The following is a 12,328-nucleotide window of genomic DNA, read 5'->3' on the forward strand; positions in this document are numbered from 1 at the left end:
CAAGCAGCTTCTTTTTCCCTGCCTTACTTTGTAAACAGACTACCCCCACATAAGGGGCCTGTAGCTCTCACATAATCTCCATGCCCTCCTCTTGCACAGGCTCAGGATGTATACAAAGTAAGCACTCTGGCTTCCTGCTAAATTACTTAGCCAAACCTCTAGACTCCCCAAGTTGACACAATGTTTCAACCATAACAAGACCCTTCCAAATGATAACAAAAACCACAATCCCATAGGAGCCTCTGAGGTCCTATCTGGCCTCCATCCATATCTCTGTCTCACCACATTTCCTTCTGCCACTCTGCACTTTGTTCATTTGGTTTTAGCCCCTCTGACGCTCTGGTTTCCACAGGCCAAGTAAAATCCTTTCACACACTCACGAGGCCTCTGGTTAAACAACAGCTTGTCCCATAAGCCTTCCCTTCTCCTCCATAGAACGTAGCAACAGGATTCACTTTGTTTACCCCACTTCATTCCCTCAAGCAGTGAGAATCAGGGACTCTGTTTTATTCATAGATGTCTAATTGGAAAGTGCTTGATATACATACATTGAATATGTATACACCTTTGAAAATGGTTAAGAGAGCCAAGTTTGGCACCACATGCTCATTTAAGATTCTGATCATCATCTCTGCAATGTGGTCAACTCTACGGATCCAGCCAGTTTTGTCTTCTTGACAACAGGGGAAAATCACTCCTATTGTCCCATCTGCCCCAACACGAGGTTGCATCAGACTTTATGAGTCCTGGTATGAAGGGCCACTCTCTCTCTGTTTGTTTGTATTTCTTCACCACTGGCTAGCACAGCATAGCTTTCCTGGGATTGTCTCAGGGTCAGAGCTGGGTCTTCCACACTGATCACTCATTATGCCCCAGCTCCTGTGTTTTCCTGCCAGAATTCTCAGATTCCTCATGTGAGAGACTTTATATCCTATCTGGGACCTTCTGAGAATTTTCAACCTCAGTAACAAAACTAACAGGGGAGGGAGATGGGGTGCAGCTTTTGGGGGGCACTGTAAGAGCCACTTCCTCTTTGGGGTTGGAATATGGGTTGGGAGTGGGGCATAGCAGCATGGTGAGGGGCTCTTCTGAGGGGTGAGGAAGTTTGCTTGGGGATGGTGCTCCACTGCAGTACTGGGAAGGTTTGACCTCATTTGCCTCTGAATTGGGGAGATGCTTGAGGTGGGGAGTATGAGGGGAGTGGGCTATCTGGAAGGGCCAGTGGTGGTAGAGCAGATGGTGGTGAGGTGAAGGGGGGGGGGGAGTCTTCATCAGGGACATCCTGGTGAATTGGCTTTTTTTCTTTTGGGCTCTTTAAGGTTCTGTTTGGATTGGGGTCCTGGGAGACAAAGACTCTGCTTTGTCTCTTTTTTCCCTCGCAGAACTGTACCCATGATATCTGAGCAATTTCTAACCAGGAATCTATGTATAGAAAACTGTTGGGGTGGCCAAGTACTCTTGCCATTACTATCCATATACCTTGGACCATGTAGGGACCTAGGGTTCCCTCTGATGGCCAGCCTACCTCGAGTTGGGGTCAATCACCTTCATAAAAGACTCTAAGTTTGGCAGGTTACATCTTAACACCATAATCAGTATAGAAACCCTTCTTAAAGTTTTTGATCATGTAGTCTGGGACAGTGGGTTTGGAATGTGTGATCCCTCTCCCAGGAGTTTCCCGTCCTGTTAACAGTGTCATGACAGAAAAAGAGGGGGAGCTTCCCACAGGAAACAACTCAGATGCCCACCTGGCCGTGTCCCTTGCATGAGCTTCAGCACATCTTGGCTAAGGTGCTCCTGTAAAAACCTGGGGCTTAGTCAGCCTCCTATTGTGGGAGGTGAGTCACTGTTGTGCCATACATCGCCACCATGGAACCATAGGTTAGGGCCCACTCAGACTCCACAGCTTACATCATGGAGCTATAGATATGTTTACACTCACTCACACCATCACTCAGAGGTTATAACATCCTCCCCGCCTTGCAGGAGTTCCCTTACTGGGGTCTCTGGTATGAGACCCTGCGAGGTGATCAGCCTCTCCTTCTGTCCATAGGGATGGGCCTGACCTGGGACAGGAGCTCCTGGGCATTACTTTGTCCAGAAGTCCTGATGGGGAACTAGTCCACTTCTTCCCTGAGTCCAGTCAGGGGGACATCGGAGCACCCACTGGTCCTGTCCTCTTTGGGAAGGTGGTCCCCCAAATTGGGTGAGAGGTATTCTCCAAGGAGGTGCCCAACGGGCACTACACCGACTCTGAGCCAGTAGCTCAAGGGGTCAGCATGGTTGGTCTTCCCAGCCAGAGAACCAAATGTTGCCACAATTTTAGATTTACTGGAGGCAAACAAAAAAAAACAAAAAACAAAAAAACAAAGCCAAGGGACGCTTAGAGAAGTGGAAGGAACCACACCAATAATGTAACTTTTAAAAAGCTGGTAAATGATAATTTAAATTTTTATTTTATGTGTGTTGGCATGAATGTGTATATTATATATTGTATCTTATGTGTGTATTTCTGTTTGTATATTGTTTGGATGGTACCAGGTAATTTAAAAATAAGAACACTCAGTAACTAAAAAAGCATAAATCTAAATGCATTTTGTTCATATGACTTAAGGAAATGTTTTAAAAGATGTAATAAAGATGTTCTCAACTGGTAACAAGCACTATAGAATTATATATTGTGTATTTGACTTTAGGAAACATTTCAGATTTACCAGTGTTAAAAGTTAAAGAGCATAAAAGGACTATAAATAATTTCTTGAGTCTGTTAGAAGACACTTGGGAACCAGTCATTTGAACACTGAGATCATGTAAATATAATACTGGCTGGACATTCTTTTATTTAAAAGTTTAAGTTTCTTAGCTTGTCAGAAAATGTTATTCCAATATAGAGGGTGCTTCTAATAATAAAAAATGGTCAGAAGTTCAGTTAGATAGCAGACATCCTCTGTGGTTTATTACAGTAGAGAAGTGGTAGCAATTAAAAGTTTGTTTATTAGACATTATCTAGTGGAAGTTCATTTGAGAGCTTTTATACCAAGTCTACTCTATGTGAAAGAACAGTCAGTTTTGACATATGCATGAACATGTGTCTGACTAAACATTGTTCAGCCATACTGCACTTCTTCCTAATTTCCTGGTAATGAGATAGGAGATTAGAGCATGGCAAAGCTGGCTGGGGAAGTAGACGTGACCTGTTAACTACAAGATCCCAGATACATGCGCAGAACACTTCCCAAAGCCCAGCATGTGAACGTCTCAGGAGAATCTGAGCAGGTTTTCAATAGGATGGCCTAGATTTGACATCAGTCTGGGGTGTGGGATCTCAGCATTGCCTCTCAGGACCTCAGTGTAAAAGTTCTCATGGGTTTCCTCAAGATTTGGACATTTTGCTCATTTTGTTCAATTCTTTGTTCGAAATGAAAATAACCTGAAATCTAACTCCAGAAGGAGAGCTGAGCAAACCGGAACCCGGTAAGGCTGAGCTGGCAAGCCACTTTTAGAAGCAGGCTACCTGATAAAAGTAATATTGGTTTGATATTTATATGAACAATCAGTTCCAAAACTCTGGTATGATGAAGAGAGGAGGTGTTGATATGAGACAGGTATTTCTGATACAGGGATAATATCAGAACCTCCAAAACAATATAAGAGAAATATTTTAACTCCCAACTTGTTAGATGTCTGATACATTGAGTTCATGTTCTCTAAAATTGAAGAATGAATTCTAGGATCAAAGAAGGTTAAGAGTAGGAAATATTTATTGGCGATAGAAAGCTCCTGCCAGAGGCATAGGAGGGAACCTGAATGGGTAGCTGGGGACTCCACTTTATTGGGAAATTTTATAGAGCAAACCTCACAAGAGTACAATGTGGGTTACAACTATGATCAACAAATAAGACTGTAAGTATAGCAGCCTAGGTAATATTTATCCAATGGGGAAACAAATCACATAGCCATTGGGCACGGAAAGAACCAAGAACTTCTCAGGTAGGTGATGGATGGTGGGGTCTTATTTGCCCACTGAGGTGACTGATGCCTATCTAGATTTTATTAGACCAAGTATCATCACTTATCTTATCTCTTAGGGAAAATATAGGCCTGATCCTTTTATAGTTATTTTGAGGCCTGGCCACCAACTGATGCATCTCAGGCTGCAGTCTGGTGCATTTTTACCTTGTGTCCTAACTCTTTTGAGGAGCTAGCTCTCTATGACTGCCTATAATATTTCTGTAAGGGCAGCGGAGGGAACCAGTAAGAGACATAGCAATAGAGAAGGAAGGTTTTTTTGGAGCAGAGATGGCAGATGAGTCTCTGAGACCACACCGAGGGGGAAGGGGCCTGGGTTTATATAGGGGTAGAGGGGCAGGATCATTAAGAGTGGTGCAAAAAATATGGTGGAGTGGATTTGACTTTGGCTTTGTTTGAGTGGGCAGGACATTTCTGGGAGAGGTTGACATTTGTGGATTAGGTTAGAGCTGGATGCCTGTCAGAGGAACAGGGTTGGCTTTTATAGTTTTACTATGGGGGTTGGGACTGAAATGGACTCTAACATTCTCATCTTTTCATCTTTATAGGAAAAGGGGCATTGATCTTTTAAGCTATTTCGTGCTGAGTAGGGATGTGGTCCTGAGGATAGCTCAGGGGGTTTCAAGGTTGTAAGCAGGTTCTTGTGCCGAGAGCTGTGGTTAGGAGTAGTTTTCTGGTGGTGCTGGAGCAGGCAACTTGCTGGATGAAATGCCTCAAAAGCTGAATGATGCAGGATTCTAAAGGGAGAACTAGGACAATCATGGGAAGTGGACTAGCCAGTGGGAGGAGGATGGGTGTCCATTCTCCCAGGGAAGGCCAAAAGGAGTCTGATTGGTTGATCAAGTAGCAGCACTCTTCTCCTATCACAGTGCAGGTGTCACCTTTTTTGTGATGAGGACGTCTAGGGCCCATTGGTTTTGGAGGACAGTTGTGGGCAAAGAGTTGATCTGATTTTGAAGTGTAGTTATAGAGCCTGAAACTTGGTCTAGCTGATCTGTAAGCTTGGTGGAGAGTAAGGAATAAAAACAGGTGACTGACCCCATACTCCCAGCTCCCATACCAGCTGCTGAAAATAGCATAGGAATGAAAGGGGAAGGAATCGGGATGAACTTGGGAGGAGTGTAGCAAGGTTTCAATGGGGGCAGACTTGTAAGGTCACTGAGGGCAAAACCATGAGATGAGTCACGTTTAAGGTGGGAAACATGGGAACTTGCAAGGTGGCAGGAGGTTGGACAAAATTATGGTCAACCAATAAGATTACAAGCATAATTGCTCAGGTTAGAATATTAATCCCTGATTTTTATCCTTAGGGAGACATGTGGGGGTATTTGTTTTTATCTTTTTTCTTGGGCTCTGGCCCACAGGTGGAGGTGTCTGTCTCCCCCACAGTTGCAAGGTATCTCATCTTCTGCACTGTCTCCTTCTGAGGCCTAGCCCTGTATAACTGTCTATAATATTTCTATCTAACTCAGTTGCCTGAAACATTGCCCCCTCTGAAGAAGTAACCCAAACTGCTGTGAGGGAATCATGGACGATGACCACTCTGGCTTCTTCAGGCTGAAGGGGATTGTAGTTATTGATCAGCAGTCAGAGACACTCCCCAGAAGTCTATCTAAAGGCCCTCAGTAGACACCAGGCATTTTTATCTTGGGTAGGCATTTAGCTTTAAGTCTGCAGGAGACAAAACCAAAGAACCAATTAAGTGTGCATAGGACAATAATAAGATCAACTGGATAATTATGAATACAGTCAAAGAAAATTTTTACCCGGAGGAGCCAGTAATGGTTTTTATAAAGACGACAGCATAAGTTCTAGGGAATTTGAGTCTGACATATCATTGATTTGTCATCTAATATCTTGAACATCTAATAGCTAATATCTTGAACAGCTATTGCGATATTAGCAGATGAATCAGGAATGTGCACACAATATCTAGCTTTTATAATTGCACAAGTATAATTCCTGTGATGATGTTAGAATGTCTACTGTCACCTGATTTTGGAGGATGGCCTGTTTTATTAATTTTATTTTTTTATTTAAGAAAGAGAGACCAGTTGTGATGTTACTTAAGTCCCATGGAATGTAGTTAGTTAAGGTCTTGATATGTGTCATAGAACACTTTCTCTAGACAAGATCTGGTGGTTTTTAGTAAAAGGAATTTATTATATTTATTGTTGGTTTTATCTGCTTGGTCACTTGGAGTTTTGCAGTTTCTAGACAAGAAGAAACCAGTTTTTTTGGGGGAGAAATTAGTATTACTATGGAATTGCTTTATACATCATGTGGTATACTTTTTGTTGAATATTCAAGACCAAGTTAAAGTGAGACCTGTATTAATTTAAATTAACTTTTTGCTATCTATCAAGGTGAGTTAAATCTCAGGATTTACCTTGGAACCATGTACATTACCTCTTAGATCTTTTGTCAGTGTGAGCCATCTGGATGAGTCATGACCATTGCTTGACCAAATTGTTTTCTGTGAAAGTTTTTGGTGACTCTCCTTAGGCACACTACACATCATAGAATCACTTCTCTCTGTGATCTCACAATCTCCTTTATCAGAAGCTCAGGCATTCAGTTGAATTACAGAATGTCACAGCAGAGGTTTTCTTATATCTTGGGTCCTCACTGACCACGGAGAGCTAAAGCCAAAATATCGGCTACCCTCTTTTAATTTTTGATCTCCAAATCCAAGTTGTTGAACATCCAGAAGAGAAGGTTAATGAATGGGAGCAGTGAATTTAATTAATAAAATTTTATCTGTGTATTAAGCACTTTGAATTATAAAGTATAGCAAGAGAACTGTTACTTCTTACCAAGCATGAATGTTCTAGTAGTTGAATCCCTGCAGAATGTTAACAAATTATATAGTTTTACAGAGAAAATTTGAAATCAAAAGTCATACATAGTTTTATAGAGTAACAGTCATGATAACCCATGAAAATAGTCTTAATACTTACCACATTAAATTTGAACAATGAGAGACTCTTAAGTCAAAATACATAAACAATAATATGCATGAACTTTTATAAAACCAGTTTTGACATCATCTGGCCAGCTGGCAACATTGGTGGAAGTATATCCTTAATTTAGATAACATTTATATATAAGCCAAATTAAATCACAGACAATTGCTTCAAAACTTAAAAATTACAAAAAGAAGAAAAATTTGTTGAGCTCAAATAAAACAGATGTTTACAGATTTGACAGACAAACAAAACTGCATACACAAGACACTTTTATCTATAATATCTTTTTAATACTTTATTTTGTCTTAAGAATATTAGCAACTTCTGTGTCCTTTTCTTTTATGTAAGTTTGGCTTAGTCATCTCTGTACACTCTGTCATGTACTCAGACCCTCTTTTTTCCCAACAGTGTTTTTTTTTTTTTTTAATTTTTAGCACTTGTGGCATCCTTTTGTAACACTTAACATAGCAAGGAGATATCTAAAGTAATTATAAAGATTTAAAGAGCTAGAGAAAGAGATAGAGAATGACAATGAAACAGAGAATGATGTGAGAGAGAGTGGGAACAGGAAAGAGAAAAAGAAAGACAACTAGAAAGACAGCTTGCCAGAAAACAAGAGCGAGAGAGGTCAGATAGGAAAAAGGGAACATGGACACCACCTCACAGAGAGGGAGTAAGGAATTGGACAGGGGAGAGAGGGAAGGGCAGGCATGAAGGAAAGGGAAGGCTTGAATGTAGGGGGATTTTTGACCACTTGCTGCTGCAGTGACAAAAGTTGTCAGGGTCACTGAGAATATTGAAATTGTGCCCTCTGGCCAGGGTCCCCCATTATGTAACGGGTATCAGAGTCATGACACCAAAATGTAAGGTCAGTGGAGTGAGCTGGTATGAGACACAGTAATAGAGAAGGAAGTATTTTTGGAGCAGAGGTGGTGGGTGAGTCTCTAAGGATAGAGACTGCATCAAGGGGCAAGGGGGCTGGGTTTATATAGAGGTAAAGGGACAGGACAGTGAAAATTTTGGTGGAGAGGATTTGACTTTGGCTTTGTTTGAGCAGGCAGGACATTTTTGCGAGAGGTTGACATTTGCGGATTGGATTAGAACAGGATGCCTGTCAGGGGGCAAATTAGATTATAGCAGGATGTCTGTTGGAGAGGTGGGGTTGGCTTTTGTAGTTTCAGCATGGGAGTTTGGACTGAAATGGATTCTAACAATTTCTAACTTACTTCTCTATAATATTTCCCCCAGAGGTTTTGGATATTTCTAGATCTTCTGAGATTTAACATTTTAAATGCCTATGATTAGTAATGTTTCTTTCATGATCTTCCAAGTGGATTTGTTAGTGAGCATCCTTATTATTCAGGGTAGTTAATTTTGGGTGACATGAAAACTTAGTTAAAAATAAGTCATTGGAGCTAGGTATGGGGGTGCCCCCCTGTAATCACAGCACTCAGGAGGCTGAGGCAAAAGCATTGCTGTGAGTTTTAAATCATGTATGTATTTATCTACTCATTTCCCTATCCATCCATCCTAATCCTGATAGACTGGATACACTATAAGGGACAGAAAGAGGCTTGTCTCCCTTCTTTTCATTCTTATTTTTGCTAACTTCTGTCACCATGAACTGCTGCCTCTCTGCCACATGCCACCCTGCCTTGGAGCCAGCTGATTATGGACTGAAACCTCCACAAACATGAGCTAAATAAACGTTTCCTCTTTTAACTTTGGGTGTTGATATTTTGTCTCAGCAGTGACAGAAAAGTAACTAAGGCACCCAAATACACATTCACAAGTGCATGCATGCACGTATACACACATATACACGTAGTTGTACAAACTCGGTTACTGAGAAAATACATTTTGGTTGCAGTATGTGGAGTGCTGGGAATGGTTAAATATTAATGAAGAAATTTGATGAAACAAAACCAACTTCCAACCACCTGAGTACCTTTATTACATTTGTGATGAATTCAGCCAAAAAGATCTTTTTTTCTTTTATTATTAGTGCATTAATATTTACAAAATATGGGGTTTTGATGTGCATAATACCCTCCCATTACCTTCACTTAGATCCTTCTGCCAAGAGGGTTTCTAATCCCCCATTACATCTTTTTGCCAAGGTAATATAGTAGCTAAGAAAAAATAGCTATCACTTCAGCAACAACATAGAACTGTGCTAAATCATAAAGTTGTCTAGTGTGAAAACTGGAGTAGCACTGTACTATATGGTTTCAAATGAGCAGAGATAGGTCCTCAGATTTCTAAGGTAGATTTAGTCCATGAATTGGGGCAGTCAGGAAAGGCCAGGCAACTCCTGAATTCATATCCTTTACCCTATCTCTTATCTTTGGTCATTTGTTTTGCTTTTAATCTTGCTGCAGCTCAGAGCTTTTGGTCAGGTGAAAAAGAACCCTTTCCTGTCTGTTCTGGACACCAGCAGTCTGAGGACAGAAGCTGTTCATTCCAAAAGCACATTAATGAAGAAAAGTATTCCTGTTAGTCCACAAGCTGAGAGGAGCCCCAAACACCATGAACCATCCCTGGTCAACTCATGCAAGATAGCTGGCAGAAGAGCAGGCTCCGGCTCCAGACACACGATCCATGGCTGCAAAGGGGAAAGAAGGTGGGGCTGGGCAGGCAGCAGAGGGTGAGTTCTGTCCAACTACTTTGATTTTACCAACTTATGCATTCTGGAGGTAGCAACTAGGAGAAATTGTGGTTATATTTAGTTATGAACACACGAAATTGGTACTGGTGAGTTGTCCTTCAAAACATAGGATTCAGGTATTCTGTGAGCCTCAGAGCCTTCTCACAGTACAACAGGGCCTCATTTACTTCCCCTTTCAATTTGTGGACCAGCCCGAGGAGGCTGCAGCTTTCCACAATGCAAATATTCTGGTACACACATGTTTTAGCCAATTTCTCCAAAGCATTTAGAAGTTTGTCCCTGGCAAAGGATGGTACTTCTATTTTGAGACCTTTTAAATAATGAGTGATTGCCTGATCTTCAGAGTTCCTGTGAAGTTCCTGGAAATGGCCATAATGGAAATGAATAGCTTGCTGTATGTGATGATCAAGGTTCTTCGTACATAATGCTTCTTGAAAATTGTCCTGTGCCTCTCTGAATTGGTCTATTTCTGCATACATTTCAGCCAGACAAACATAAGCCATCTCATATGTGGGCTTTAGTTTTAAAGTGTTTTGAAATTCAGACATAGCCAATCAAGCCAATCTGTCCACATTTTCTCTAACCCAGCCTCTTGGCAGCATGTTTGCAGCCTGCTTTACTTGGATCATTTGTCTCTTGTAGTAAAGCCTGATCTAGTAATGCAAGGAGGAAGAGTAGGGTGTTGCCTGCAAGGCCTTTTCCAAGAGTGGAAGAGCTTTTGCTACACAGACTTTTTTTTCATAAAACTTGCCAGCATATCAAAAAATGGAAGGCTGGAAGAACCTGTTGCTCAGGGCTTCTTCAATGTACCTTTCTCCTTCAGCAACCTTTCCTATATTCTGAAGCTTGAGGGCAAGGAGGACCTTGATATATGCGTCATCTGGATTTAGCCTCGTGGCCTTCCTCAGGGGGTCTAGAGAAATTACGTTCCTATCATTGTAATCTTGGCGATAGGCAAGGATGGCATACCCAGTGTTGAATTCAGGGTTTTCAGGCTCTGCTTTCAGAGCCTTTTTAAAGCCGGCTTTGGCCCGCTCATGATTCTTTCTTCCACACTTCAGCAAGGCCCATCCTTCCTCACGGACACTCACTCCACCTCAGGACACTCCATCCTAAAACACGAAAACCTTCAAACTTCTTGCAAGTGTTCTTCACCCTTTCCAGGTATGCCTTGGTATCTGCCAAGCTGCCCATGTGGTAGTACACCCAGGCATGGTTGCCCCAGGTCACGAGGCTCCTCCTGTCTGACTGGTTCACATGGTCCCTCTGGATTAAGTCTTCAGCTTCTTTCAGTCTCTGCACGGCTTCGTCATTCTGGCCTTTCTGGTGTCTCACATAGGCCAGGAGGTTGTGAATTCCCTTGTTATATTTGGTGTCTGGGAACTCAATCTCTTCCAAAACCCTGTTTTCTAAATCAGGCATTTCAGTTTCTTCAATTATCAGCTGCCATGTAAAGTGACATCTCCACTGACACAGGCTGTCTTCTATCAGATTGCCATCAGAGTCCTTACTGTAAAGAGACCACAGTTATTGCTAACTTTTAGAATTGTAGTGAACTGGAAATGAAGACAACATTTTTAATCATCACATATTCTCTCTCCCTCTATTGCTGCCTGTACAGTTTGCTGCCTCTTTGGGTTCAATGGTCCTGTCTAGTCGCAGATGATGTGTTGACATAAAAGCCCTGAGGAAATGTTAATGTCTCCATGGTGTCAGTAGTAAGTTAACCAAAAGTTAAGTCTAAAAGGTAAATTGAGTCTAAAAGTCAACTCAAAATAATTCTGCTTGATCAATATAATTTGAGCACCACTTGCAACTCTGTGACTGTCTTCTCCCCTTCGGCTTCTTGCAACACTGAGTGATATCACTGATGGCCTCAGCAGAAATGCAGAGTGAGGATTCACAGACCTGTGGATCCTTTACTCACCTTTTCCACATTCTAACATGGAGGCATGTTTGACTTCCTCTCTTGTTGGAAAGGATCAGAATTACTATAAAAGCCAGATTTGGTTTAAAATGATGAGCTGCCTGACTGCTTAAACAAGTTGGAGAATGGGGTAGGGCATCCTACCACCTGTGCTGATGTAAGTGTATTCAGCCCATCCCAAACAGAGTGGCTAAGCAATGAGCCGAGCCACCTCACAGTGGCAGAACTTACTTTGTGGGGTCAGAAATAGCAAGATGAGTGAATGGACCATGAGGTCAATGTAATCCCCCCAGTGTGATTCAAGAACAATGAAGTCAGGTGACTGAGCTTAATGCGGAATGGGTACTCAAAATCTCAACAGTTATATTAATTGTTCGCTGTTATCCAAGGGAAAAGATAAAAATAAGGGGTCAATGTGAACAAAAGTTTTCTTCCCAGTATTTCTCCCTCCCATGAAGTGGAGATGAAGCCCTATTCCTCCTTCTAGGAACATGAGGGAAGAAAAAGAAATTTTTCTCTATAAAAGCGGTCCTTACATCCCATATAGATATTATGTCATATTCTATAAGCATTACGCCCCAAAGAAGATTTCAGAGAGCACTCATGAAATTTTCTTTAACCCTATGTATAGCAATGTATAATAAGAAAACAATTTTTACATAAATCCTGCCATCAGAATATATATCCATGTTTTACTCATGAAAAATTGAGACTATGACACATTCCCTTTTGAAA

At 41.5% G+C, this 12,328-nt stretch overlaps 1 pseudogene; it reads right to left on the minus strand.

Moving 5' to 3' along the window:
- Positions 1 to 9,651: 9,651 nt before the first annotated feature.
- On the minus strand, positions 9,652 to 11,604 carry LOC102017038 (annotated as a pseudogene).
- Between the last annotated feature and the right edge of the window lie 724 nt (positions 11,605 to 12,328).

This window comes from Chinchilla lanigera, unplaced genomic scaffold, assembly GCF_000276665.1.
Source record: "Chinchilla lanigera isolate Chin_1 unplaced genomic scaffold, ChiLan1.0 scaffold00024, whole genome shotgun sequence".
NCBI lineage: Eukaryota > Metazoa > Chordata > Mammalia > Rodentia > Chinchillidae > Chinchilla > Chinchilla lanigera.